This window comes from Paramormyrops kingsleyae, chromosome 15 (assembly GCF_048594095.1).
Source record: "Paramormyrops kingsleyae isolate MSU_618 chromosome 15, PKINGS_0.4, whole genome shotgun sequence".
Classification (NCBI taxonomy): domain Eukaryota; kingdom Metazoa; phylum Chordata; class Actinopteri; order Osteoglossiformes; family Mormyridae; genus Paramormyrops; species Paramormyrops kingsleyae.
This window is the reverse complement of record NC_132811.1, coordinates 27,182,623-27,188,622: the sequence shown is the minus strand read 5'-3', so window position 1 is coordinate 27,188,622 and position 6,000 is coordinate 27,182,623. Positions and strand designations below refer to the sequence as shown.

Here is a 6,000-nt window from a genome sequence, read left to right as displayed (position 1 = left end):
AACACAAAGAGGCGTTTTCGCATCTATGTGCACAACAGAGTGGAACGTATTAGGCGATCTACACAAGCCCACCAGTGGCATTATGTGCCCACTCACTTAAATCCTGCTGATCATGCCACGTGCGCATTACCTGCTGAGCAGCTTTCTACTTCCACATGGCTCAGTGGACCCGCTTTTCTTACCAAGTCAGGAATAGGTCAATTTCAGACAGAGTCGTTTGATCTTGTAGATCCGGAGACTGACAATGAACTGCGGCATGAGGTAACTACTTGTGCTACCACTCTTGCAAAGGATGTTCTCAGTAGTGCCAGATTCGAAAGGTTTTCAAGTTGGAATGTGCTACTGAAAGCTATGTCCAAACTCCGACACATTGTTCAGTCTTTTAAGCAGAACATAGAAGGCTCCTGTCAGGGCTGGCACAGCTGTAGGGAGCATTTAACGGAGGAGCAGCTTGGTCAAGCTAAGACCATTATCATTCGCACTGCCCAAAGAGAAGTCTATGCAGAGGACATAAGACAGCTTGAAAAAAGTATGCCCCTCAAATGTTCACGCCCACTTAGCAAACTGAATCCATTTCTTGACACAAATGGAATCCTCAGAGTGGGTGGGAGACTAAGACGAGCACAGTTGACTTCAGATGAAGCAAATCCTATCCTCATCCCTGCAAAACACCACCTTGCCCAGCTCATTATAAGACACTTTCATGTGAAAGTATGCCATCAGGGCAGACATTTTACTGAAGGGGCAGTCAGAGCTGCAGGCTTTTGGATTGTGGGAGGGAAAAGAGCAATAAACAAAATGATATTCAACTGCGTGACTTGTCGAAAGCTAAGAGGCAGACAGCAGGAACAGATTATGTCTGAGCTACCAGAGGACAGGCTGTCCACTGACCCTCCTTTTACACATGCAGGGCTTGATGTGTTCGGGCCTTGGCCTGTCACTGTCAGAAAAACACGTGGTGGACAGGCGGATGCAAAGCGATGGGCAGTCATATTCAAGTGCATGAGCACACGGGCCATTCACATTGAAGTTGTAGAATCAATGGACACGTCGTCATTCATCAATGCCCTGCGTTGGTTTTTTGCCATTAGAGGTGCAGTCAAACTTCTTAGGTCGGATTGTGGGTCAAATTTTGCGAGTGCCTGCAAAGAGCTGCAAATAGACAAACAAGACTGCTACAACAGCAAGCTAAACAGCTTTCTTGAAGATTCTGGCTGCAAATGGATTTTCAACCCCCCTCATGCGTCGCATCTGGCTGGCTCCTGGGAGCGCATGATTGGGGTCACGCGTAAAATCCTTGATGCGATGCTCCTAGAACACAGGAATGCAAAGCTTACCCATGAAATACTGGTGACGTTAATGGCTGAAGTCACTGCTATAGTGAATGCTTGTCCGTTAACAGCAGTTTCTGCAGATCCAGATAACCCAGTCATCCTTACCCATGCCATGTTGCTCACGCAAAAGGTTGCGACTCCACCAATCCCACCAGGTCAGTTTGACAACAGTGATCTGTTCAAAGCCCAATGGAGGCGCGTGCAATACCTTGCTGATGTCTTCTGGAGACGATGGAAAAAAGAATATATCTCAGGACTTCAGGACCGCCGCAAATGGAAAACAGTAAAGCCTAACCTACAAACAGGAGATATTGTTCTTTTAAAAGAGGCACTCGACCATAGGAACAACTGGCCACTTGGACTCATCACCAAAACCTTTCCCAGTGAGGATGGGCTTGTGAGGAAAACAGAGGTGAAGATTTGCCGCAAGGGTGCACACAGGTGTTACATAAGGCCTATAAGTGAGGTTGTGTTATTGGTGTCTAATGTTTGTACTTAAAAGCAGAAATTTTGTATCTTTGTATTTCACTTGCCTTTGCATGTCGGTTGAGGATGACATTCCACGGATGTCAGGCGGGGAGTATTCTGCCCTTCTCTTGTTGCTTTATTGGGTTTCTTTGGCTGGTGCATTTCTCAGTTTTCCCACTAGGGGGCAGTATTACCCCTTGAGTTTTGTGGTTTCTTCTTTAGTTATTTTTTGTGTGCGAGAATGCCGGGAGGAGCAAACAAGCTTCACAACTTTAAGCCTAGTTTACATTGTTGGGGAGTTCGTTGAGCCATAATCTGTAAGTAATCAATGTGTAGCTTTATTTTCTGTAAGATTTGTTACTTTCTTATTACTTATGAGGTTATTTGAACTTATAAGAAAAAATGTTTATGGTGGATGTAAAGCCGATGAAGAGCTACGTTGCTAACTACTGTTTTTGGGTACAAAATAAGTCGATGCTGATGCTTATGTATTATTTTACTGTATGTTCACAGTATTACAAATTAAAAGAGGAGAAACGGTCTTCAGTTAGAGACACAAAGACAAAGCGACGTGTCCTGTCGTTCCTGGAACCATCTCCTTTATGTTAAGCTCGCTGCATAGGTTGAATAGCCATACATTTAACTGAGGGCAGCAGAACTTGAAGGGTACATTTTATAATACTGTAATATGACAAGACATCTTCTGTTAAAAAAAAAAAAATGTTTTATTTGAGGCACTTAACCTATGCTCACTGTTAAACTGAATATTTAGGATAACATTCATTTGTAGTCTTTGTTTACAGTATATATGTACAGTAGCACATATTTTCCTTGATATACAAAGGTAAAATGTATGTTTATTCAACACAAATAATTATGTTTGGTGACTGTAGGAATACATGCCATAGAAGAATATCTGCATTTGTAGGACGTAGAAATTCATAGCATTGAAGAAAGAATTTCTATGTTAGCCTCATGGGGTTATCCTTATTGGCTGAAGAAGAAGATCCAAGTTTGTAGAACTCTTGGAAGAACTTGAAAACTTAAGTTAAGTCATCATCTTGTAAAATTTGAGAACACTCAAAAATGTTTTGCATCATGTTGCCTTGAAATTTTAAGTTTTCTCAACTTTTTCTTTTTTTACAGTGTAGTACCTGCTACAGAAAGATTGGTTTTTGTGCCTCTGGAGCGGAAATGCCCCATGTTCAAAGGACGTTCTGGTATACGGTTAAGTAAGTGGCTTGAGGAGGTACAAGCACGCATGATGGCTTGACATTTAACTGTGTCTGATCAGGCTTTCTTTCTGTTTGATCATGTAGACGGCAAAGCTCATGATGAGATAAAGTACCGCTGTAGTGCAGAACAGGGCAGGGTTCCCCCAGTTCTGGCAGAATAATTTTCCATGACTTTTCCAAAACTTTTCCAGTACCACAAGAAAAATTTCCAAAACCCACAAGTTTGCTTTGATTTGATGATCATGCAGTTTCAGATAGTAATTGTCCTGCCACGATCATCCGCTCCTTCTGTGTGCCACGCCCTCTCGTTAACCTCTTGTGGAATCCCCGTGTGATCAGCTGTTTCTGGTTGTTGTCATTAGTCCTCTGTATTTAGTCCGCGTTTCACTTTGTTTCCCCAGTCCGGTCATTGTAATGTCACTGCGTGTTTTCTTGCCTGCCTTTTTTAATTAAACCCCGTGTTCCCCGATTTCCTGACCGCCGCTCCTCTGTTTCCGCTCCGCGTCCCGCATACGGCACAACAGTAATACTACAATTTTCGGTACGATAATAGCCAGTCTACTTACCAAATAAACACAGACAGTGGACAACTTTCGCCAATGTGCAAATAGCGTTCAATTAAGAAAATTAATCCCAATATTAAAATTATATGTACCTTATGATTGGTAGAGGCAAACAGAGTCAAAAATGGGAAACTGATCAATAAAATTTAAATACGTGCAAAAAATAAATAAAACCATAGAAACTGGAATAACGAGCAAAAAAGCAGCGATCTCAAATACGCGAAATCTGCGCGGAAACGGATGTTTACCAAGGTAGTTAACTATTGACTTCCACTCGTACATTTCTGTTAGCGCGTAGCAGAACGCGAGAAAAAAATTAACAAGGCTAGTTTCCAAAACTTTTCCATAACTTATCCTCTCTATCCAAGAATTCCAAAACTTATCCAGGGCCTGGAAAAATTATTTCAAAATTCCAAAACTTTTCCAGGTTTTCCATCCAGCCTATATAATTGCTGTGTTGCAGGAGTTGTATGGGTGCTCAGAGCCATATGTAGCCTTGCAGAAGGCTTTCGTTTCCAGAAGGCAACAAGAGGGGGAGACACTGCAAGAGTTTTCCCTCTCTTTGATGAGCCTCATGGAGAAGTGAAGCAGCGTGCACCCAGTAGTACATTGAATGTTGACGTTTTGCTGAGGGACCATTTTGTTGAGCATGTCCTAGATGGTGCCCTATGTCATGAGCTGAAACAGATGGTGCGCAGGCAACCTACTGCCACCCTACTTGAAGTAAGGGGTGAGGCGATTAGGTGGGAGCAAGAAGGGTTGCCAGGTGGAGCACAGGACCGAAGTCATTCTGTCCCATCAGCTTTCAGTATCCAGTATGGAGTTCAGGGCAGTCCTCGGGGTGTGGTTAATTCCGTCCAGGGATCTGAGATGCGTGAGCTGAGGGAATTATTGAAGGGCCAACAAGAGCAATTTCACCTACTTACCCAGAGTGTTGCCCTTTCGCAGAGCTCTCGTCAGCGCAGGCGTTCACCTCGTAGTAGTCTCATCATATGTAGACGCTGTCAGTGGCCTGGTCATATTGCTAGGGAATGCAATGGGATTCATGTTCCTCCCCATTCCCAGTCCTCGCATGTACCCTCATGCTCTGTGGGAGAGTCTCACCCAGCACCAGCATCGGAAACCTAGTGCCCACCAGATTGCAGAGCCACGTTCGGGTAGGGCTTCTACTGGCTCAGAGAATGTTTCTAAGCGTTTAGGAGCTGCTTCCAAATTGATGTTGTCGTGTCCGCATTTAGATGTGGTGTTGGGTGGGGTTATAGTTCCTTGCTTGATAGACACTGGGTCTATGGCGTCTACGATTACGGAAAGCTTTTTATTCAGCACTTTGAGCCATGGGGTCAGGAATGCTTTCAGTATTGTCACTGGCTGCAACTTCGGGTAGCCAATGGGTTAGCCATTCCTTAAATTGGCTACTTAGAGTTGGAGGTTGAGCCTTGCGGTAAGATAATGCCATAGTGTGGGATATTAGTGGTCAAGGACCCTCCAAGTGATTCATCCTCTGGTCCCTGGTGTTGTGGGGATGAATGTGATCCGTTATTGCTATCAAAAGCTTTTTGGACAGCATGGTCTGGCCCTATTTGAGTTGCCTGCAGTATCTGCAGCCCCAAAGTTTGTTATGCAGGCATTGCAACCATGCCATAGTTCTACAGTACAGTCCTCTAGTGGCATCCCGGGTAAATTCAAGGTTCGGGGTAGTAAGGGATGTCGTATCCCTTGTGGTATGATGAAGTTGGTAGCAGCCACCTGTTCAGGGCAGTATGCAAGTGCTACAGTGTTGTTCGAACCTCCATCCTCTGGCCTATCTGATGGATTGCTGGCTTCTCCTGCGTTAGTCCAGGTCGTAGGACGCACAGCTTACCTACCAGTAATTAATGTAGGTTCTACTGATTGCTGTTGCTGTACCCCCGCACCATTTTAGGTACCTTGGACAGTGTTCATGTGGTCAGCTTACCTGCTGGTGTTGCTGAGGTGCCTTCTTGTATTGTGGATGTAGCATCTCGATCAGATGGCGGCCATTTCCCATTGAACAGCAGGGCCAGGTGAGGTCCCTCCTTAGGCAGTATATCTCAGTCTTTTCCACTCATGAGGGGGATGTGGGTTGTACTAACTTGCTAGCCCACGATATTCCACTCTTAGATGACATCCCCATTAGGCAACGCTATAGGCGTATACCTCTGTCTCAGTATGATGTGGTGAAAGAGAACATCAATCAACTGTTAGAAACACAGGTGATCTGGGAGGGCTGCAGTCCCTATGCCACCCCCATTGTTCTTATTAAAAAGAAAGATGGTGGTCTGCGTATGTGCATAGACTACCGCCAGTTAAATGGCAAGACAAAGAAGGATGCATTCCCTCTACTATGTATTGAGGAATCCCTGGACACGCTGATGGGTGCTT

The 6,000-nt window shown here is 44.5% G+C and overlaps 1 protein-coding gene across 9 annotated transcripts in view; it reads left to right on the top strand.

Annotated features, from left to right (window-relative positions):
* The first annotated feature begins 732 nt into the window (after positions 1-732).
* The window catches only part of sned1 (sushi, nidogen and EGF-like domains 1), a 165,583-nt gene continuing 160,315 nt past the window's right edge, over positions 733-6,000 (top strand). For 5 of the 9 annotated variants that reach the window (XR_011982740.1, XM_072699872.1, XM_072699871.1 and 2 more), the window contains exons 1-2: positions 733-2,119; positions 2,696-3,034. The gene's annotated coding sequence lies outside the window, so the exon portion shown is untranslated. Of the gene's footprint in view, positions 2,120-2,315; positions 2,469-2,695; positions 3,035-6,000 lie in introns of all 9 variants that reach the window. The other 4 variants (XM_072699867.1, XM_072699869.1, XM_072699870.1 and 1 more) reach the window with 4 other exon arrangements.